At 41.7% G+C, this 23,447-nt stretch overlaps 1 long non-coding RNA gene across 2 annotated transcripts in view; it reads left to right on the top strand.

Annotated features, from left to right (window-relative positions):
* The first annotated feature begins 3,335 nt into the window (after positions 1 to 3,335).
* Positions 3,336 to 23,447, top strand: part of LOC115587105 (uncharacterized) — a 48,471-nt gene continuing 28,359 nt past the window's right edge. The window contains exons 1-3 of one of the 2 annotated variants that reach the window (XR_003984969.1): positions 3,336 to 3,432; positions 7,947 to 8,198; positions 15,060 to 15,101. This is a non-coding gene — a long non-coding RNA (uncharacterized LOC115587105). Of the gene's footprint in view, positions 3,433 to 7,309; positions 8,199 to 15,059; positions 15,102 to 23,447 lie in introns of those variants that run through there. The other variant, XR_003984968.1, reaches the window with a different exon arrangement.

Genomic DNA, 23,447 nt, shown 5'->3' with positions numbered 1-23,447 from the left:
CAGAAAGACTACTGGATGGATTTCAATGATATCTTTTCTTTGTCTCAACTATGACTTTAGGGTATTTTTTACAATCCGGCTAAGGCTGAAGTCAGTGCAGTGTGGTGCAGTGTTAAACATCTGATCAGACGATCGGTTGGTTCACCCTGAGCCTCCGCTTTCAAAGGACTTGGGACTGGCCATTTCATATGTGAGACGAAGTCCAGGTTTTTTTCCAGACATTTTGTTGGTGACTTTCCATGGAAAACAAGCTAATCAACAACAGCGGGAGAAGTGGCATTTCACAATCTCCCTGTCGGAGCCATTTGGCTGTCACCTTGCTGTTTGACGAGTGGATCAGATAACCTTCGCACTGACAAGATGGCGTTATAGATCCCTATCGTGTTATTTTTAATGTACCGAAAGACCCTGTATTTCCCCACACTTTAACAGCCTCATGGTATTAGACCGCTATGAGTGACTTACAGCACCAGAGCCAACACTTTCCAACAAAAGCTTGAGCGATGTTAAAGCAAGGAGAACTGGTTCAACAAAATATTGTGTTCCTCTCCAAACACTGCAGTTCATTTAATACAGACCCACTTTCGCTTTAACATGCAAGGCCCCAGAACTTGAGATGCCTGATGAAAGATACATTTTTTTCAAATGGAAAATGTTTTGCAAGTTCTTGGTTAAATAGGGAAATAGCACTATAATTAGATTGTTGCGTCTCAGACATTATTCATAATTTGCTGCTGGTGTATTAGATGTATTCCCAACAGTATTCTCTTAAAAGACTATGTATTAAACAGCTAAAGGTGCTGCACTTGAACTTTGTACTGTATGTGAGTTAGTATTGTGTTTCATCAAGTCACTGAACTGTGTTTTAGACCTCCAACCTGAGCTTTTGGAAACATCTTTCAGTCAAAGTAATTAACAGGTTTCCTTTTTATGTAATTGGAGACACACCTTCTAGTAAATGAACCGAGACTTAAATGGAACAGAGTGCAGATGGGTGTAAAGGATGCCTGTTAAAAGGCTTTACCTCAGAGAGTGTAAGGTAGCTGCTGCAAAGTAACCTGAGCCTTATTAGCTGAGATTGGTGGGCTGGTTATGTCTTTTCCATGTGCTATTTTTATTTTGTGCTCTTTGTTCTTTATTAGATATATCTAGTTCTGTTTTTTCTCTCTGTCAAAGGCAACTGGTGTAAAACACTCATTTCACCCTAACCATCATATTGTGGCTATATTACAGCTCGCAAGGCATCCATCCAGTATTTGGCCCCATGTAACAGAGCGTAGGTTGTTGGATACCTTCTCCTGTTGCTTGTAATAAATGGATATGTGAGTAAATGAACTTGAACTTCATCCTGGCCAATCTTATGAGTGAATGGAAAGACCATTATTTATAATTCAGGAAAGCCGTGTTTCAACTTTTTGTCAAACATGTTTTGAAATGAAATGATTGAGAACAAATCTTGGGAGGTGAAACTGCTCAATAATAGTGCAAATCATCTACACAAAAATGGACACATTACAATTCTGAAGATTGTTGGTACTTTACATTTAAAGAACCAGTGTAAAAAGTACCAAAAAGTCATACCTGACTAAAATTACAGATGTTGTGTTAAATATTATTTTGGTGAAAGTTCAAGTCACCCATATGAGTAGTTGGCTACTTTTCTTAAAGTACCTGATAGCAGACGTATGTCTGCGTCAAAAGTAAAAAGTAAATTTCTGGCAATTAATTCAATTAAAAGTCGTATTGATAAGATTTTTATGTACACAGATTATGTTTTAAAAATAATACAGCTACAGACCTTGTAGAAAGTTGCAGAATAAAAGTCTCTCTTTTCCTTACAAACATTATTATGATTGTAAATTGATGATTTTAGAGTCCTGAAAGATTTAGATGATTTGTTTTGTTCAACTCTGTGTAAGAATTCTGACAGTTGGTTCCAGCTAGCGATATCAATGCTAACATTAGCTAGGGATAGCAGCATTAGCGTTAATTTCCGCTAACTACCATTACGGATGTCAAAGTTAGCTAGCATTAGCAACGTTAGGTAGTGCAACAAACTGGCAGGCACTTGACTGAATATTATAAATAAGACATTTAAGTATCAAGAGTCCCAGTAAAAGTAAAATGATACATACAATTACAATTACAAGTAAATGTACTTAGTTACATTCCATCACTGCACATAAACATTTCGTTTCTTTACACTTTTTTTTCCCCAAAATATAACAATGACATTTCAAGCTAATTTCTCCAACCAATCAGACAAAACATGACAACGTACATTTTGTCAATACGTTGGTGTGATGTTTATGAAGAAGCCGTGGGAAGGGCAGTGGCAGGTCCACCCAACACATCACCGTGAACTGAACTAATTGAAGATTATGGTGGGGAGTATGCCATGCCTCTGCCAGCAGATAATCCCTCATCAGCTGCCGTCTGGACTCAGAATGAGGAGTGCATTTCATGGAGGGTCTCCCCCCATGGAGCTGCAGAAACTGAGAGGCAGCCCTGTTTAATTACCGGCCCCATTAAAAGCACTCAGAGCTGGTGGAATACAGAGGCTGGGGTAGGACAGCGGACTGAGGTTCTGGGAGTCTTTTGGTGTTGGGGGAGGTGGGTGAGGGTATGCCTTACCCCCAAACTGTGGAAAACAGGAACAATGAGATTTTGTTTAGACTGAAGGCTGTGTAGCTTCAGCCTCAGTTGCCATTGTCTCCCAGGCTTTTTTCTTAAGCCCTCGCAGGTTACAAATCCAGACGCACATTGAGTCATTCATGCATCTGTCAATGACAGGGTGAAGCCCACGTAGGGCCTCCTGCTGGGAATTTAATGAACATGTTTTCCTTAGGAGGCAGCTCTCAAAGTTAACAGACTAGCACGAGGGAGAATGTGAGAAAGTTGGCGACAGCCAAGAGTTTGAGGTCCGGTGCCAGTTTTGGTTTACAATCTTGTTTGATTTCATGCACCATTTTATGGGTTGTATTGTCAGTGAGGTTGGTGGTCCGGGCACTATGAAAAACTACTGGGATGAAGTTTTCAAGTCATTCACTTAAAGCACAATCCACTGATTAATGCTTTATGTAAGAAATAGTCCCACTTTACGATCCAAAGCAAATGGAGGCCTCTACCGCAAGTATAAAGTGAAACAGGAATGGGGTCCAAACACCAGTAAGAATGGTCTCTTTGTGCAAAGTGGCCTTATTCAGAGGCTGAGGGGCGAGCTTGGAGAACTTCAGCATGGCATTCTGTTTACAAATAAGCATGGCTTAGTGTGCAAAGAGCCTCCAGACAGTCTGAGGTCAAGGAGCATTCAAGCAAAACATCTCGGCACAGTCACAGGCGACCTCATTGCTTTAACCCAAAGCTAGAATTCACATGCTTATGGATGATGGCAAACTCCATTGAATTCCAGAAAGGAGCCCGATGAGACAAGTAAGTCGTAATCCTTAATCTAAATATCAAGTGGTTTTTGCATTTGCAAGCATGTTGTGTCTGGACTCCTGATCAAGCAGCAAAAGAGATTCATTGTCTGAAGCAAAGTATAGAAGGAGGGTAAGGATGTGTGCATTCAGGCTCCGTCGCACAATGGCTGGAGTGACTTTGAATCAGAAATCAAAATTTTGCTCTTTAACTTGTGTGTTGCTGGGCTGGGTGGGGACTGAGAGCAGCTGTCCTGTGGGGAAAAACTAATCTTTTTTGTAGTCCATGAAGCATTTCTGGAGCTCCACGGCAAACCAGTGTTGCAGCGTTCTTCTGAACAATTGAAGGCGACAGAGACGTGTTTTTAAAAAGATAAAAAACAGAAATCCAAGACAAACAGAAAAGCTTATCGCCTAATCCATGTTTCTGAAAGCTCTGAGATCCCAAATTGATTTGAAAAGATTTTTTATAGCATTTTTTAAGCCGATATTTTCATTGGAGCTGCCGAGATAAGCGCGTTAGCACACATCCCTTCTGACGTGAATGCAAGGGCTTGACCACGAGTAGATCAATTTGGGATCTCCGGGCTTCCAGACACTTGGATTATGCCAGCCAAATTGTATGGTTTTCTATTTAGTTTTCTTTTTAAAACAATCCCCCATCATCTTCAGTTGTTTACGCAAATGCCTCCACGCTGTTTCTCTGTGAAGCTCCAGAAATGTTTTGTGGGTTACGAAACGTCACCTGACTTTCGGACTGGATAATGATCAAATTTTCTTTCTTTGGTGAACTTACTTTAAGCATTCAAATGGCTCCAAACATGGGTATGAGGTAAATCTTGTGCAAAACATCTCATGCTTTCGGTGTCATAAGCCGTGGCTTTTTATCTCCTCACGCACCCTCGGGATATGCCCTTATGATGAAGTATGAAAGGCCTGCCTGACGTGTAAGACATTTGCCCACAGATGAAACGAAGCTAGATACGTCTGGTGCGACCGCTGTGATCCAGTGGTCAACATGTGATTAATCAGAGGCCGAGCAGACGTCTCTCCTGAACAGTTTAACATCAAGTCGGCAAAAGTGATTTGATTTGACAAGCAGAATTATAGTTGTGTCTTTGTCCTTGTGTCGGCGTCTGGAGCAGCCAGACGGGTGGGTGTCGAGGGCAAAGCCTTGCGGTGCCCCCGTGGACTTTCCGTGTGATGTGCTCTTGTCAACAACTGCTCTGAGGACAGACAATTGGCCTCGATGCCTCACAAAATCAAGATTCAGATTAGTGATGCTCTTAATATAGCTCTGCGTAAAGTGTTAAGCATTCCACAGATTCTTTATAGGTGCTGGATAGAAAAATACTTTCAGCCCCATTCATAACCCGTCTTTTACTTTATGTGGGACATGACTGGCACTTAAACCACGGATGGTCCTCCTCAGGTACCTCATATCTGCAACTAAGTATTCAGATGCAAATGACTTCCTTGGTTAATGATTTATTTGGTTGATCATTAAATACTTAAATATACAATTTTTGACAATAAAGGCTGAACGTGACAGCTTCAAATTTGCTTGTTTTGTTTGGCTAGTAGTCCAAAATCCGAAGACAGTCAGGTTACTATCCTATATATGAGAAAAGGGCAGAACATCCTCACATTATTGCCTACAAATAACTCTAAAGATAACTTAATCCACTTATCAATTAATCTGTATTAAGCATCGGTTTTTGACAAATTTGAAAGAAGATTCCCAAATTTACTTTTCTAACAAATAGGACCTTTAACATTAGTTTTTACTTTACTAAATAATACGCTATATCTATTAGAGCTATTACCATACCAAATCAATCACACACGATAAGAGACCAGGCTCTGAAAGCTTTAACAGACCAGAATGCATTGCAGCAACAAGGCAGGCTGCATTTTCTTAGGTGGCAGAGAAACCCCCACGACTCATGACAGCTGTATTTACATCTCGATATTCTTGACCTTCAAGTTTACATCCTTAATCCGTCATTCCAGGGAATCCTAACAGAAGAAGAAAGAGATCAGACAGACATCAAAACAATGTAATCAGTGCTTAATATGGTCAGTCCAGACTCATTCTTTGAAATATGCTGACACAGCAACGTAAGCAAACACTGACAGAAATCACAACACAGCCTACAAACCAAACCATTCGTCCCAGTGCATGAAAATAGGACTCGCTAAATATCACTAAGAGGCAGGAAGCTCTCTCTGGAAACAGTCAGAAAATCCCTGACATTTTATGTCATTTCCTCTGGCACGAGCTCCCAGGGCCTAACTCTTGCCCTGAGCTCGCCGCTCTGTGAACCCACTCACCCCGTCGAGTAATCCTCGCCCTCCTAACGGCTGTGATTTTGTCACTTGAACTGCAGAGCCTGAAAGCCGTGCACGCACAATCTGGAGAGACACGTCACTAACGGCAGTCACACTCATGCACGGCTAATCTCATTACCCTTGTCTCTATGCAGTACGGGGTCAGCAGGGTTGCACTGCTGGTGCCACCGCGGTGCACCGGGATCAAAATGATCATACATTTCAGCGAGGGCTTCACGGAAACATGAGATACATTAATGTGAGAGGTGGCATTCGTATTAATAGAGGCTATCAAGAGGCCTAAGTGGCCTGGCTTTAGAGCGCGATGTGTTGCCGGGTAAAAGTTGTTTGTGTACTCGGGATGAAAAGTCAGTGCAGCCTGTGTTTAGTGTCTGTCAAGTCGGGTATTTTCGCAGTTCGTGCAACAGGTGCAACTTACGATACAGTGAGTTATTCTGAGGGGTAGCTCAAGCCACCGTTAAAACACCCCTAAAGCCTCTCTGTCAGACAAGCTGCAGAGTGAGTACCTTGACTTCTGCTGTGCACACTGCGCTGCACCCAAGTTGAGTTGCTGGAGGATGCTGGATGCGTGACTGCTGGGAGTACAAATGAGAATGTGTCATTCCAAAAGATCCCTTAAAGGAAAAGCGCACCCCAAAATGAAAATTGTGTCATGATCAAGTCATCCTCATGTCGACGGGAAGTTGAGTGAGGTTCCGTAGACCAACGAAACATTTCTGAAGCTTCACAGCAAAACGGTGTTGCAGCGTTCTCCGGAACAACTGAAGTAGATGGGGACTTGTTTTAAAAAGCACATACCACTAAGAGTTTGATTTAAAAACAAGGAGTAAAAAACAATCAGTTTGGGACCTCGATGCTTCAAGTGGCTTGTTTAAGTCTGGACAAACTGCATGGAGCCATTTTAAGTTATATTTTGATTTGCAAGGGGGGTTATTTTTACTTTTAAAAAAAACAAGTCCCCATACACTTCAGTTGTTTACGATAACACTGTAAAGAAAAGTTGTTTTTTTTTGTGGAAACTTCACCCTTTATGTGAAAGTTCATCCCCAAACTTTTTCCTCAAAGAGACAGCTGGGACTCAACTCACAAAATCTGATGAAGATAAATTGACACAAAACCTTTGCTCCGGTCGTTCTAGTATTTCTGACATCTGGTTTATTAAAGAAACATTACCGCGCTCCCATAGCACATATGTTCAACTACAGTGGGAATTATAAAGAATAATGATTTAAAACAGAAAATTGGTGTTAGCTTAATCATTCTCCCACTGGTCTACGCGTTCTACTGCCAAAGGCCGACTTTTGCATCGTTTCGCGCGGGGGCCGTGTCACAGCTGTTTGAGCCTCTGTTGTAACAACGGCAAGCCTTCATCACATGTGCACTCGTTCATGTGTCAATTTAGTGTGACCACAGCGGTTCATTTTGCAACTTTCGCAAACAATCAAGCCTTATTATCTATCATCTAAAGCTTGTATCAAGATTAACTTATCACTGGCTGTTTTGCTACAATTCCAATGCTAGTTTGGGGGGTTTGGTTGGTTATGATCTATTTGCATGAACCCTAAATATGAAAGTAAATTATGGTGACACCCTATATATTTCTTCACACAGTAAAGTGCGCCTAAATGATGGGCTGTAGCTCAGTGACTAACTTGAGCAGATGTGTGGTATTGATCAGTCTCCCCATGCATCAGATATTAACTTTCTTCCATCCTTGAGCCAGACTGCAGACCAAATCATAGGCTAAGCATCACGACCCTCGAGCTCTGCACTTATTTTTGTTCCCCAGCAAGAAAAGCCACTGCAGCCACGACCTGAATCCAGAAACATTTACCAAAAAAAAAAGAAAAAAGAAATAAAGAAAGAAAGAAAGAAGAAAAGAAAAGGAAACGAGGTCAAATAAATACTTTGTTTCCCACGAACGTTACCAGTCGAAACCCCTGTTGGCTGTGGTGGCAAGTCGCAGTCCAGCCTTTAACGCACAGTGGAGCAGTGAGTCACATTCGCCATGCAGCCGCGCGCGGGGATATTGGGGACAGGCAGCCTGCGCAGCGGATGAAAGCAGATGAGCAGCTTTCTGCGGGATGTGCAGCCTGTAATCCCGTACTCACGACACTCGTCAGACCACCTCGTAGATTAGAGCTCGGCCGACAATCACTTTTTTTTTTCTCCCAGGCTGTTCGACTCAGACGAGCAGCGGTGTTGACACGCACGGTTCCTGCTGGCAATTCCCGAAGCAGCGGCAGCACATCAACAACAACAACAACAAACAAACAACAACAACAAACAACAACAACAACGACGGGCAGCAGCTGCAGCCGCTGAGAGCTGGTCCTCTCTCGGTTTGCTCTCATGCCTGTTGCACTGTGGACGCACGAGGAGGAGACCTGCAGCTGACAAACAACACGCACATGGTGTTTTATTATGGTGAGTCCGCTGCAACTTGTCTTTGTCCTCAGACTTACTCTGAATTATCTTATTTTTAAAAATGATAATAATAATAATGATAATAATGTTAATCTAAATTATTTGACCCTATGTGAGTATTTTATAGTGTGTACCTTGCACACTGGAGACTTGACATTGGCTTTGACTTTATGTTTTTCTTTGGTGTCTCTTTCAAAGAAAAATGTAACTTTTTTTTTTTATTACAATAACTAATAAGTGAGGTTTTAATTTGTGTTTTATTTTTAGATTAGATTTCTGCATTAGTGCTGTGGTGAAAGTTTATTCCTCTCATTGTTTTTTCTATTTTCTAGTTTATTTCCTGATTTCGTACATAGTGCCCCTTGTTGGAAGGTATCATGTGGTTTCAGCTCAGTGTTATGAGAAGAAACAGTGTTAAGGTTCACTGAAATGTGTGCAGCCGGTGAGTGCGAGTATCAACCAAACGCAAAGCACAGAGGAAGGACATTCATGCAGCACCACAGTAATCAGTTCGATTTCTGTTTTCAAATCTTTCGGAGTTTTGAATTAATTCTGATGCTGCAGTGTCAAGGAAAGACGATTGTTGTGTTGAGTGTTTCATTTGAGTGATTATGAAGCATATAGATGTGGGTCAGAGGTGCAGCTCTAAGAGGCCAGGTCCAAATACTGTCTAGAAATCTTCAGATTTATAATTCACTGACTTTAAATGAGACTATAGGGTCAGAGCAACATGCAGAGGAAGAGCACCGTAGATTAAATGATTGAAACATGAAGCATCAAGGTGACAACTGTCAAAATACAGTGCAAGTTAAACTTTAGTACCGAATCATGTAGTCAGTTTGTGTATAATTAAAAGAACAGTAGGCTATGTACAATATTTAAACAAGGGAGTGAGAAAGAAAAAAAAGAAGTCAGACATGAGTTATGGGGTTAAAAAATTAAAAGCGCAGCTACCTAATTTTAATCTTTTTTCTGCAGCTTGAATGATCATTGCTGTTGTTTTTCTGACTGCAGCTTGCATAAGGAAAAAAACAAAATCCAGCAGCTAACCAGCACTGAAATTAATCTAATGTAATGACCCGCCGCTGACGCCTGTTCATGCTCACACTGGACAGCTTTTACACTCGGTGGAATTCAGAAACAAATTTGGAAGTTTCTCGTTTCAGTGACGACATCTTTTAAATCAGTGAAGGACGAGTTTGAGATTTTTTTTTGTCACTCAGTCTTTGAAACCCTGTTCTGAGTAAAACTGCACGTCTGACTTGATGATGATAACTGAAACTCTTGTTGTTAATAATGGGACATTTTTCTTTTCTTTGCTTCTCCTGCCTCAACCTCCAGGTTGGTTAAAGTTCATAGATTTAATGTCTTACTCAAAGACCCTTCAGCAGCTCTGCAGTTTAGCTTCAGTCCCTTTAGCTTGCCACCCATAATGAGGAAGTAATGTTTTTTTTGTTTTTTTTATTCATAGTTGTAGAATAACAACATCTGGAACATTTTTAACTTTTACAAAGTTGAAATAAACTCCCGCTTCATGTCACACAGCTCTCTCTGTTCCTGTCACTGTTTAAAATCAGACTCTGAAACGACTTTAGTGATTACTGATCGTATCGTTCTGTATTCTCCAGAACCTGATAAATATTTTTGGTGGGCGATATTACCGGCTGATATTATATATATCGGCATCGGTATAAATGTTGCCTGGTATGCATGTACTTTATGATTTATTATAATTCACAATTATTAACTTTCCAGTGCTGTTTACTGTTTAAGTGAGCTTGTGCCATTTTAGACTGTAAAGTTAATTCTTAAACAATAAAATATCCAGCCTCTGTTACATGTCTTCGTCACAAGAGTTCGATAACCAAATTTTAGGGATCATTGCAAAAAAGGAAATCAGCTGATATATCAACATGAACATTTTTTACTTTGTGATATCAGCATCAGCCCGAACATCAAGTATCAGTAGGGCTCCAGTATTTACCGAGATTTGTTTTTATTGTAAATCAAGGGATTTCTTTTTTTTGCAACATCTTAACACAGTCACCCAGAGATGTGTGTGTGTGTGTATCTCTTAATGCTGTTGTTCTTCAGCTCTTTATTGTTGGTAGAAATCAGAGCCGTGTGGGGCTCACTGGATGACCATTAGGTGAATCGTTAATGATAACACTGCAGCTGTTAAAGACTTTTGAACACAGTCTGATGAGAAAGAAAATTCTCTCAACACTGACAGTGAGAAAGATAATGATTTAGTTCGACAGCAGAATGACTTCCACGCAATAGATCATGGTAATGGATATTTCTGATCTGCAGTCTCCTTCTCATTATTCGCTCATTATACTTTTGATCTAATATCAGTCTCACATCACTGAGAGACAAAACAGCTGCATGAATGTTTACTGTCATTAGTAGTAGCGTAGTTACAAGTGGATAAAAGCTCCCGGTGAAACGGTACAGAAGGCTTTTATCTTTTCTATGTAACCTAATACTTAATGTTTGCTTCGTGCAAGATCTAATTTTACTGTGAGTCTTAATGAGTGGATATTTACAAAGTGAGCTGCACTTAAGATTTAGATATCATGTTGTGCTGACGAACAGAAGTATTTTTGGTTTCCTTTTATTTTTTTAATCTAATTAAGGATTGGCCTGAATTTTTTATTTTTTTTTCCGGGCTGAAACTGATGCCGATTATTATTAAAGGAGCACTCTGTCGTTTCGGTGAAAAACTTCTAGTCAGAAGAGAAAGATCTTCATAGACAAACAAACTGAGTAAACAAACTCTCATAATTCTCATGACTGAATAAACTAAATGAACAAACTGTTTTATTTTGTTTATGCGGCAGACCCTGCCACCTTTCTAGCTGCGAACAGTGTTCTGGGGAACTTATTTTCTTCTGAGAACAGCTTGTTTGTTCAGTTATGTGAAACATAGTTAGTCATGACTTTGTATTATTATGTGATTTCTTCCTTCAAAATTACATAATGCCCCTTTAATCAAGAGGACTGATATTTAGAAACCAACATACATTTCTAGTAAATGTAAAAGTCTTGGCGTCAAAATTTAGAATACCAGTAATGGAATGTAAATAAGTACACTTAACTCAAATAATGCACTTTAGTACAATTTTGAGGTACTTTACTTGAGTATTTCCATTTTCTGCAACTTTATGCTTCAACTCCTCGACATTTATTTGATAACTGAAGTTACTCAGTACTTTTCCGATTCACAGTGTTCAGCGTTGATAGGCTGTTATATGTGATGTGTAACCAATCAGACACTGTCAAGGTTCGGACCATGAGTGAGACGACAGAGTGGTTAGCGGACGCAAAAATGGACCGATACTGGACTTCTGTAAGTTCTTATATCAGTGTCATTTTTAACATCTGTTTTTCGCAGGCAGTCTTTATGGGTGACGAACAAATAATGACAAATAAGTTCGAGCTTTCTTTCCCGCTGTGCGGCAGCAGACCGTTGACTGTCATCCTGCAGTGGGCAGCGGGAACAGGTGAACGCTGTCAGGCAGCTGAGCCAGACAAGCCAATAAACCAGCCTCAGGACACTGCTGACTGATGCAAAACTTGCCTGTAGTCCCTCCTCATTCCTTGACACTGCTGAAAAAACTGAGTACATGCTTAAAAAACACTGTACAAGCTGTTAGTGTACAATACAGTGTACAGTACATGTAAAATGGCACTTACCCAGCTTGGCTGTGCTCACTGTATTTGGGTTTTTTCTTGCAAAGATTCCATGTGTGTGGTTTTCCCCTGTGACTTTGAAAATGTCTTTTAAAAGTAGTGCGTGTTTATATGTGTGTCTGTGTTTGGGGCTTTTATGTGCATGACCTAATTCCACAGTGAGCAAAGAATCTGCACTGATGGCTGTGTGGTCATGTGTATGTGTGTGCACACGCACGTGTGTGCGCACGACTGAGTGTGCACACGTTGTTCTCCCTCCCCCATAGCTTCCTTGTTAAAGCAGACAGAGAGCACACTAAGTTCATCTGAGGACAGGGAAATGCTTTTCTTTCCAGTGTGAATCATTTTGGAAAAATGAGCCTCTGGACTGAATTGCCCCAACAATTTGGCATGTTTCTCCATTCTGCTTTATTGTCTATTTTGGCTGAACTTGCAGTTCTTCAATTCTCTGCCAAGAAAACTTCAGGTCCTATGCAACAGGCAAAGCCAGTTTCTGAGTCAACCACGGCCTTTAAGCAAATAAAATAAATCTCTGTAGAATACTGCCATAGCTTCCTGTTTATGTGTGAATTCCAAAGAGAAAAGAGCGAGCCATGTCTGTACTGTAAATCCAGTGTTCCCTGCACCAGTGTGGACAGTACCCATCTGCAGGCTTTACACCATCAAATAAAATCGTACAGAGAAAAATAAACCATCCCACTTTTTAATAGAGGCGTTTTATATGTTTAGATTAAGACCCTTCCTCTTTTTAAAGGCCTGTTTTCTCGGCACAAGGTATCTGCTTTCGCACTCATGCAGTTTGGAGAACAAAACTCTGCAGTGCAGTGAAAAGAAAGTGTGAGTGGGAGCGGTTTTGGGATGTAGACAAGGAGGAAGGGAGGGAGATGGGGGGGGGGAGTTTTTTAATTTTGCAGTCAGCCAGCAAAGAGGGGAGAGAGGGAGTGGCCTGTGTTGAGGTTTGGGTGAGCCAGGGGTGGGCTGTGGCAGCCGGCAGCTGGGCTCTCACTACCTATGTCCTCCAGCCCCAGCCTGAATTATGAAGGCTCGGGAATGGCAGCCAGCCTAATTACAATGACTGATTGCCCGTCCGTTGGCATTTTTCAGACGGTGATTGTCGTGTGTGTAGGATACGGGGGGAAAGAGGAGGGCCATTTCTCATTGGCTTCTCCCTTTTCTTTCTTTGCATGAGAACAGCCGGAGATTGGGATCTGATTGGTTGGAGGGAAAAGAGATGTTTCATGATTTGGCGAGGCAGAGCTGGTGGAAAGCCAGAGACAGGTGATGTTGCACTGATGGTTCTAGTAGCCCATTCAATCTTCAGCACACAGTCCTTAAAAAAAAAAAAAAACTGTGTTACACCATGAAACACATACCAAGCGTTATTTTTGCTATCATGTAGTAAGACTTTATTGCCTGAAATAGTTTCCAAAACATCCCACGAAGAATAACGCTCTAAATGTGGCAAATCTTCAACCTGTTGACTTCTTATTGTGCATCCTGAGCGTTTTCTTCATCTATCCCACTGGCATTGTAAAAAATAAATAAAAAAGGAAAAAGGAGAAGTCCTGAATTAGTCATTTGTATGTCAGCGGAGCACTCAGAGGTGTGATGTGTGTGTTAAGTGGGAGCTGGTTTGAGTTGGTCTGCCCTGCTTTGTCCAGTGCTTTGGCTTTTGTTCCTCCGGTAATGAATTGTGGAAGCCTTGGCTTCAGCTGGAGTGTCTCATAGCAACTGAAAAGAGAGAGGGAGAGCCGGTAAATTGAGAAAAGGCCAGGGGGAGATCATGTGCTCCTTTCGAAAGGGCAAGGTGGACCAGACCAGACTGTCGTTGTGAGGAGGAAAAATCAAACTGGACGATTCGTGTTGCATTCGGCGTCTCATTATTTATTATTTACCCTTCAAATGACAGTGAATGGGGTTTTGAGAAAGCAGAATGTGTTCTCTGACACGTCTCAGTTGTTAAATCGATGTATCTTAAAACTGCAGATGTTATATAATGCAACAGGGAAGTAATTAGAAAAAGCAAATGATCAAAGTTAATCCAGTCTCCTCCTTACCTGCTCCAGTAGTGACATGTAAATATATGCTTGATTGATTTTTACATGTCTGAGACTCAACTAGGGCTGCAGGATATGCAAAAAAGATATCCTCTTGCAATAATATTTACAGATATAACGATTGTGAGACGATTCATGATTAGTGGGAATGATCATTTTTGCATCACAGTTTTTATTTTCACTGAAGAAAGGATTAGAATGGTGATGATGATGATATTTGGAGAGTAAGATTTTTTAGGTCAGGGCGTCGTGGTTGTCTATATTTCAATTAATTCAAGTAATTAGGTATTAGTTTCCAAATGTAACACTGCTTCAAAATTCAGAGATTAAAACATTTTCGAGTTTACCATTCACCTGTCGCTGTGACTCATTGTGTTTAGTGCTTGCTGATGCTGTTTAAGCCATCTTGAATATCCAGTGCCACTGTTGATTAACTGAAACCCGGCACCGCTTTGTGGTCTCACCAGGTCAGCTGGCAACTTTCACCTTAACCCGGTGTGTGTGTGTGTGTGTGTGTGTGTGTGCGCGCACGCGTACGTTCGCATTTGCATTCATGTGGGTGCACACGTGCGTTTGCCTGCATGTGTGTGCACATTCACACCAGGCTAGTTTTTTATTAAACGCCAGCCAATGCTGAAGCCCGGCCATGTTTGCCCTGTGACCCAGACACTACCTGTCTGCTGCCATGGTTACAGGGACAGAGCAGGTTTAGTGGCCTGACTCCAGGGATTACTTTCCCTGGTCTTAACAATCAGGCCTGCGCCCCAGTGGCTGTAAAATGGACCAAACTGCACCCTTACAGTTAAGGGAGCCCGGCAGTGTGCCCTGGTGGCCTTTAAAACTGTCCTAAGTGCTGTGTAAGGGATTAGACCTGTACAATGTAATTGCTCTGGTGTCAGTGACTGTCCCTTTGTGATCTGGTTCAGTTGTAGTGATTAGCTCTCATAAATGAAAGAGCTAACGGGCGCGCACTGGCCTGAAGTGCTTGAGCAAAAACACATGTTGAGCCAATTTTCTTTGTCTCCAAGAGCTGAAGATTTTGTCACCAGACAGTTTTAAATTTTTTCGACACATACTGACAGTATTTTCCTTTCTGTTTGCTCAACAGACCAAAGAACGAGGAGACGACAAAGGCCCTGAAACAATCACTGTGAGTACTTAAAACATGTAGAGGGTGAACACAAAAAAGAAATGAACATCCCCGTAAAAAAGAACAGCTGTGAAATACGTACCAGTCTTTGAAAGAGAGCTGTTTATTTCATCTACTCAGTATTGGTGTGTTAGACAGTTGAATTACTGACTGTCCACACTGTGGATAAAATACCAGAGGCACACTATTGTTGTAATATTAAAAAAAACATTACAATATAATGTCGTAAACATGGACGGTAGCCTCAGGTTTAAAAAGTATCAATACAAGAACAGAACTTCAATTCAATTTAATTTCATCATATCTCACTGATGTTGATTCAACTGTGTCCACTGTTTATATTTGTTCTATATAATGATTAAAGACCACAGTGAAACAGACAAGCAGTTCTGAATCGCTCTCCCTTTGTACTACATTCAAAGAAGTAACAGATCGCACTGTCAGTACTTGGAAATGATTAAAATCGAAGTGCACAGGTCATTCTGGCTTTTTCTTTCTGTGTCAGTGACCTTGGAAAATGTTGGCAGAACCTTGCTTTGCTGCCCGCCCCAAGAATTTAGTCCTATGTGTCTGACCAGATTGGTGTTGATATTTTTATTGCCGTTTGTCGACTGTTCTTTGTTATTTATGTTGCCTTTGATTTAGGGTTCGAACGCGCAGGTTAAATATCCCACATGGCTTCCATGCTGAAGCCTTTGGAGCTGGCTGGAGCACTAAGGGTCAGTATACTCTGGCCCAGATTTTTGGTGACTTAGCAAAAATACAAAGGCCTCTCTTATTCACTCCAGTGACTTGCAGTCTTACAGGTGTCCACCAGATGCTGCAGGCAGCCTGTACTGTCCCTCGCATTTCGTTTGGTGGAGATGTAATATCCACTTTGGAGCAAACGGTTGGAACTGTTTCCATGGTGCTCAGATTAAATGTAATTTAGTTGTGCATCATAGAAAGGGGGCAGCTTTAAAGTAGCTTTGATGATGCATCTGCTGCAGAAAGTGGACTGAGGGTAGCGTGATTGAAGACGTGTCATTAACTCCAGAGGTTTAATTCAGGTATTTGTAAAACAACGATAGAAGACATTTGATATGAATCATTAAATTATATGTGAGTTATAACCACCCTTTGCAAGTTAGTGTTTTTTTTTTCAACCACAGCTTTTCAAATTATAGTTGTGCATCAAAAGCTGCACGGGATTCTTGGAAGAGTGTTTGATATGGATATAATGAAAGACAATGCAGAATTATGGGCTGTACGGTGCGCACGTGAAACTCGTATCTCATGTGAACCCGGTCGAGAGCGAAGCAGGGTCTGTCCCTCACGTCTAGCAGAGCAACTTCACAGTTAACTTTGTGAACAAAAGCCAGCCCCGTCACAAAGCATGCTGGGAAGTTTGGCTCCTGGTGAAAGTGCCTGCCAACGTCCAGCAAGCGGCTCTGAAAATCTTTGCAAGGGCTGAAAATGAAGTTCGAAAGTAGAAATAAGAGGAGCAGCAAAGCAGAGAGCTCTCACAGCTGTAGCTCAGCCTTCTCTTAAAGAGACATCACCAAAACATTCCTCAGCCGTGGACATGGAAATGGGGCTGTACAGTGAAGTGAACTGTACGTCAACAGAGTTATGGATACATTAAGATTCAATAAATGGGTGTGAAATTATTTGATTAGATGTCTCGGTTTTGCAGTACCAATTGCAGAGATGTTGAGAATGTGGATATGCTGTGGAATTAATATTCAGATTTAACAGAGAGGAACGAGACAAAACGCTTTAGGAAGAGTGGCACGTTAGATTAGTTTGTTCGCACAGCTGTTACTACAAAAAAAATAACAGATATGCCTCTTTTAAGTGTTTAGAATTTGCGTTGGAGGGGTATGATAACTGAATTGTATTTTTGGATTGATATAAAACTCCAATCCAGTATTTATTCTTTATTTCTCTGCACGGCCTCTGTTGCTGCTTTTGCAATACTTGTGTGTTTTCAACATACAGAATGGTCGACTCATGTGCAGGCTTACAGTGTGTATTAATACTTTCCGTTCACATGCTCTTGTACAGTGCAGCCCTGACTGATCACCATTAAATATCATCATATTATACTACGTTTATATTGTTGTTGTTCCTAGCCGTACATCCTTTTCTGCTTAAGTTCACTGAAAGGACACTGAAATACGGCTGATGCTTCTGAAATATCGAGCGTGTTATCGGGGGCTGTAGTTATTTGTAAGATTATGAGATTAAAATATTTTTGTTCTCTACAGCTTAAAAAAACCTCGCTGCTCAGACATAAAAAAAAAAGTAACAGAATAACAGAAAATTTTTGTTCATAGTACAATGGTGACAGGTGCACTGTGCGCCAGTGAAATGAGAAACTTTTATGTTCCCTGTTTTCAGTTAGTATACATAGAAGTGAGTGGGCGTCAGTGCCTTGCTCAAGGGCACTTCAGCAGTTGTTTGCATTGCTGATGATCGACAGGAATCAAAAACCTCTTAACAGACGGGTTTGTTATGTAACCACATGGATAAATGTGCAACGAAGTGGCAGCTAGTCTTTGAGAACTGCTTTATAGTTAAAAGGAAAACTACGAGCAGGAACTTGGTGCAGTTTCTACTGAATTGTTGAAGTTGAGAAAGTGATTTTTTTATTCTTAATTTACCCAGCAGACTAACTGTTTGTTCGTGCTGCCCTGTTTTACGTGAATTGATCACTCTAGCCTCATAAACACACTCTCCTTTCACAGTTCTCACAGGGATCATGTGTCTTGCTTGTAGCATTTGATTTTAAAGATTAACTTATTAGATATTTCTCTGATTTAAATTTCCATCTTGAGTTTTTTTTTTTTTTTTTTTTTCCAGTTTGAGCTCAGGCCTGTAGTGCAGCGTTAGTCAGGCATTTGCCGAGCAGAGGACTGTAGTGGTGGTGGTCAGCTTTGTAGCAGCCGAGGCTGCAGCAGCAGGCAGCCTGGAGGGTCCTGAGCCTTCACTTCACAGCTCCCCAGTTTGGCTCTCACACATTGTGCCATTCAGAGCCCAGACCGTATATTCACCCAGCTCTGGGCACCCCACCATTGTGAGGGTGAGTTCATTTGAAAGGCCTTCAGGAATTTTTTTTTTGGTGCGAGCAAGTCAGCGCTATTTGCATTTGTTCCTGTCTTGAGGATTTTACAGGTCAATTGAGACAGGCGGATATCGAACGTGGCGAGAGAATCGTCCTCTTCGTATTCGTCTTCATCATCGCCACGTCTTTGTTCGTGTCTCTGTCACTGATCTCCCCAAATTTTCCCTAGTTCGTCACCAGTCTGAAGTGCAGTATATGAGGACAACCTACCTGCTTTCTAAGAGAAATAGTCTGATCACATAGTTAGAGAGGAATTATTCTCATGCTTAGATTTCAGTCATGAGATGAAGATTAATGGGGAAAAAAATCGTATACTAAGGATTATAAGGCACTTACTTTGCTCAAACGGACACTATTGTGAGTTTAAGCCCTATTTCCGTACTTTCTATCGCAGACAAGCATGCCTCCATATCTCTCCCTCTCCCTGTCTGTTGATTAGGGGCAGAAATACCTTTGTTGGCATCTAGGGTAGCAACAGGGGATCAGATAGAGTAGAGAAGGGCCAGCCTTTCACTCCTGGCCTCCTGGCAGGCGGACTGCAGGCAGGCTGGGCATGGGTTAGGCCGGAGCCAGCAAACCAAGACAGTACTCAAACAAAAACACCTAATCATTTTAATTAGCCTGAGCCTACCTTGTTTGGCTCGCCTTCGAGTGAGTGTTCTTGAATGTGTGTGTGAGAGAGTGCGTGTAAGTGAGAAAGAAAGACCCAGCATATAATTGTAGAGTTGTGGGAGAGTAGTAAAGTCCAGTCTCAGGTGGTTAAGTTAAAATCTCAACTATTCATAATGGTTCAGACTTGGCTACAAGGCTATTTCCAGACATTTTACTACAAGAGTTAGTGGTAAATCCTGCTGAATAGTTCATGAGGGTATGTAGGAACCAAAATTGTGATAATTTTAAAAATACTTATAAGATAAGGAACTGATAACTTAATGTTTTATTAACCTTGCCACACAAAAATTAAATTACCATGAGCTGTTGTTAAGAGTTAGGTTATAAGGCGGCATTAACTGATTTTTGAACACCAGGGGGCTGGAAAACCTCAAACAAACTCCCAGCTATGATAAATTAGGCTCTAGTTTTTATGTAGTTGTGGCTAAAGAGTTAAGAAACTATTGCTCATTCACTTACAGTAACTAGCATAACTGAACTACATGGGAATCCCTTAGGAAACCTCTCTGACCAGATGTTGACTGTAAGTCTGTTATTCACTGTTGGAGCTCTTTGGTCTGTCATCTCATGAGAAAAATTTATTGATTTGTTGTTTTGCAAAATATTTGGCTTTCGTCACATCGTTGTTTACTTTGGTTCTCTGCCATGTCACCATTCCTGCGAGGCATGTAATGTGAACATACAGGTAGCTTCTGTTAGCTTCTTTATTGGGAGTGGCTGCCAACAGATTCATAGCTACAAAACGGCATTGTTGTGGTTTGAGCAGCATGGCTAACAAAACAAAAAAAAAAAGATAAAGTGGCTGAAGTCACTGTTAATTTTCTGTGCGATAAGCTGCTAACAACCGTTAGTAGGTGTAATTTGATCCATCGTTTATGTATATATTAGCCTGTTTCTTAATGCTTTTTTTACTACTTTGTTTAAATTCCACAGTTATTAATAATGGCAACAAATTCTAATATTTAGCATAATTCAGAATACAAAATCTCATCATTGGTTTAGCTAGATGGCTAACAAATGTTAAGTTGTAGCTTAATGGTAATATTAATTAACCGTAGGCTAGCAAAATCTTTTTGAAACAAAATGAAGACTGATAGACCTCCACCAATGTGCCACATTTGATTTGAATCAAATGTGCTTAACAGTTGATTAAACTGTTGGCTAATTGTCAGCCTATCTAAACATTTGACAGTAAGCCAAGTTACCTAAAAAATGCAGGGATGTTTTGATGTCAGCAACAAGAAGAGCAAGGCATGAGGAGGGAATGCCAAATGGTTGTGAGTCACTTCCTTTTTTTTATACATATACCAGGAGTAAAACCATGTCGTCATTGCCAGATTTTCCAGGGAGAGAAGTTTATTGATACAACTGTTGGTAGCTTAGAAACATACAACAGATGTGTTGTTTAAAATGTGATTACACAAAGAGTTGATTTAGATTTTTTTGTGCTATTGAGGGATTTTCCTGTCCAGCTCTCGGCCCCCGAAAGGCATCACATGACTTGCGGTTATGACTTTTCTCCACTGTGAAATAAATAAATAAATAAATGAATAAATAACCTCCAGGAAGAAGAATCTTCAAATCAAAAAATACAAAAATTACCAAATTAACCATTTTATGGTATTTTAGTTTAAAGACAATAATGATGCTGAGTCGGGGAAATTTAGAAGCTGTGGACCAGCTGTTGTGCTACAGTTGGTCTGCATAATGGCATTTCGTTTTTTTTTAAATTGCTGCAGTTTGTAGGCTACATAGTTTGTATATTTTTGTGATCCTTTACCTGACGTGGGAATAATTTACAGCGGTTATTTTCTTTTCTAGGCATCTCTCCGCTGTGATCTCATAGGTTTGCCCTTGAACACCTCGTTGTTGACCACCAATGTCAAAAACCAAACACTCACGAGTTTCATATCAAGGCAACCAAATTGTATTACGGTGAGGAATAACTGCTCGTGCCCCTTCTCTTGCTAGCAAGTTTACTTTAATGGGATAATGAAATCACTAGCTAGCTAACATTAACTCATTATCAAGCATGTTAGTTAATGCACCTCCAGACAGATCTCTTTAAGCAAACCCTGCACTTCTAATGTCTTCCATTTCCACTCACTGAATGCTAAAAATCCAAAGCTCAGTGCATCAGCAGCTTTAGCCTTATGTGAAGGGGTTAATGTGACTGTCAGTGTGTGTGGGGGGGGGGTCCATCTGTCCACTGGTGAAAAAGGGCCATATCACTCGGTGCTCTGGCAGGATAGGAATCTGTCTGGTTGTGGTGTTAAGATGTCCCGGTCAGTGGGAGGAGGCTGCTTAAAGGATGTGACGTCTTCTCAGCAGACGGGATGTCAGTGGGAGTCACCTCGACTCTCAGGGGAGAGGTGGCACCGGGATAGAGTAGATGCTTCCAACGTTTAGCTGACAGTCTTATCCAGCGATTGATAGATTACAGGCATAGCAGAGGCCGCGTACAGGTCAAAGCAACAGTGATAGTGGCATGGAAGGCATGGCAGAGTCATCTAAGAGGAAACAAATTTAAAGTTGAACTTGACATTGAAAGTCAGGTTATGTCCTTAACCTTGATAAAGGCTCTCGGGTGTTACTATTTCGGTTGCACACGTGCGTAAAAGCCTGTCAAGGGCTATTGAAAATGTTCATTGATCGCTGTGTGCACCTGATACTTAGAAGGTCAGATTTCCCCAAAAATATTTGTGTTACTGAAATGTATTGTTGAGTGTGCTTTGACTTTAATGGAGAAACATATTATCAACAATCATTGTCATCATTAACATCATTCGTTAAGGAGTTAAATGTGTTATCAGGTGCACCGAAATTGTGTGCTACCTAGGTGCGTGAGTTGCAACCGCTGTACAAAGTTAGTGTGGAGCCCTGTTGATCATTCACACGGTTATTTGTCTGCTTTAAAGCTTGCCAGGAGTACAGTTATGGTTAAGTGATGCTTGTGTTTGCTTGTGTTACCTCATTTAAGTGTGTGATTGTTGGGCATTGAAAGTATTTTAAGCTTTTCAAACCCCAAAATCCTGGGTTTCAGATACATGCTTTTCTGTTCTTGTCTAAACTCTCAGGCACTGTATGTGGCAAACCATGGTTTCCCAAGCCGGTTAAAGCAAACATAGGAGATTATTTGCAAATAATATCCAGCCCTCGTCCACTTGTTGTTCGACAGTGGATGGGACTCTCTCTGTGATCTCACTATGGGGCGACCAGTTATCGGTATCCTCTTAGCAAGCCTTGTGGCCCCTCCTCCCTAATGCACGAACCTGGCAGGACCAGGACGGCTTGGTTCTCCTTTTCCGTGCCCCCTCCCCCCACCAGACACAGTGATGGCACTCAGTGCCAGAGACACCCCTCCCTCCCCTCCCTTCCCTTCACCAACACTCTTCTCCCCTCTCCTCCCTCCCTCCCTTCCCTCTCCGCCGCAGGCAGACCCAGGCATGGGTTCTCCATCTGTGCACAAAGGAGCCTCCTCTATCTGCATACGCTGCACATAAAAGGGCCTTTTGTCATGAGCTCTGCACACATGACCGTCCGCCTTTCACCCCGCTGGAAAAAAAGATCACTCTCTCCAGCAATCCAACCCCACCCCCAACACCAGACTCAAACCCGTCCCCCCCGACCCCCACCCGCCAGATTTTCGTCTACGGAGAGAGAGAGAGGGAGAGAGAGATCCAATCTGAACTGTCTGTCGAATAGAGACAACCATCAGATGGGGCTGCTTCCATCACTGCTGCAAAGTCCTTTTTTCTCTTTTTCATTTCCCGTTTTTTCGCGTCTGCCTTCCCCTTTTCTCTCTCCTGGTGTCCTTGTGTGCACTCAGAGAGAGGCATCAACGCATTATAGCATCTGCCATACTGAAATATGAATGTGCTCTCGATTTTTGCTGTCTCTCTTCCTTTCTGCAGTCTCTGACATTTAAGGGGCATTAGTGGTTGGTTCTGTGCCAGGTTATCTCCCCCCCCATTACAGAGGCACAGCCTCAATTGACAGCAGTCCGAGAGCTGATGCTTTTCTCTCCCTCTCATTTCGGTGCCTCCTGGCTTTTAACCCCTCGGCCCTACGCTGCCTAGCAGAGCCGGAGGTATTCGTATGGGTTGAGGTAATGACAAAGAATTGTTCGTACATGTGAGAACCATATCAAGATTAGGTAGAATTCCCAACTGCTGTGAGACAAATGGGCTGCATTCCATTTTGGCTAATAAAGATGACAGATATTGGTGTTGGGGGATATTGAGTCAGGGTGGGGACGGAGCAAAGACACAGAGGCAGGCTAATACACACTGTCAAGTGCATGTGTACTGCCACAAAAAACGCTTTCCTCAGCGTTTCCTTTGAAATACACACGGCCCTGATGCCTTGCTCGCAGCCAAACGAGTGTGGATTTTGGAAAGCCCACTTGCTCATCTTGCTGTCGCTGCACACAGGCCTGTGGCGGAACGGAAGGATAAGATTGACTTCTCCCTCCACCACCATGTCCTCTGCATGACCCTCGGGTTCTCTAAGCTGGTGTGAGAGGTCAGGGGCTGTCATATCCACAGTTTCCCGCGTGCTGTCCGCAC

The sequence above is a fragment of the Sparus aurata genome, chromosome 8 (genome assembly GCF_900880675.1).
Source record: "Sparus aurata chromosome 8, fSpaAur1.1, whole genome shotgun sequence".
Classification (NCBI taxonomy): Eukaryota; Metazoa; Chordata; class Actinopteri; order Spariformes; family Sparidae; genus Sparus; species Sparus aurata.
Note: the sequence above shows the minus strand (reverse complement) of the source record. Positions and strands in the feature narration are given on the sequence as shown.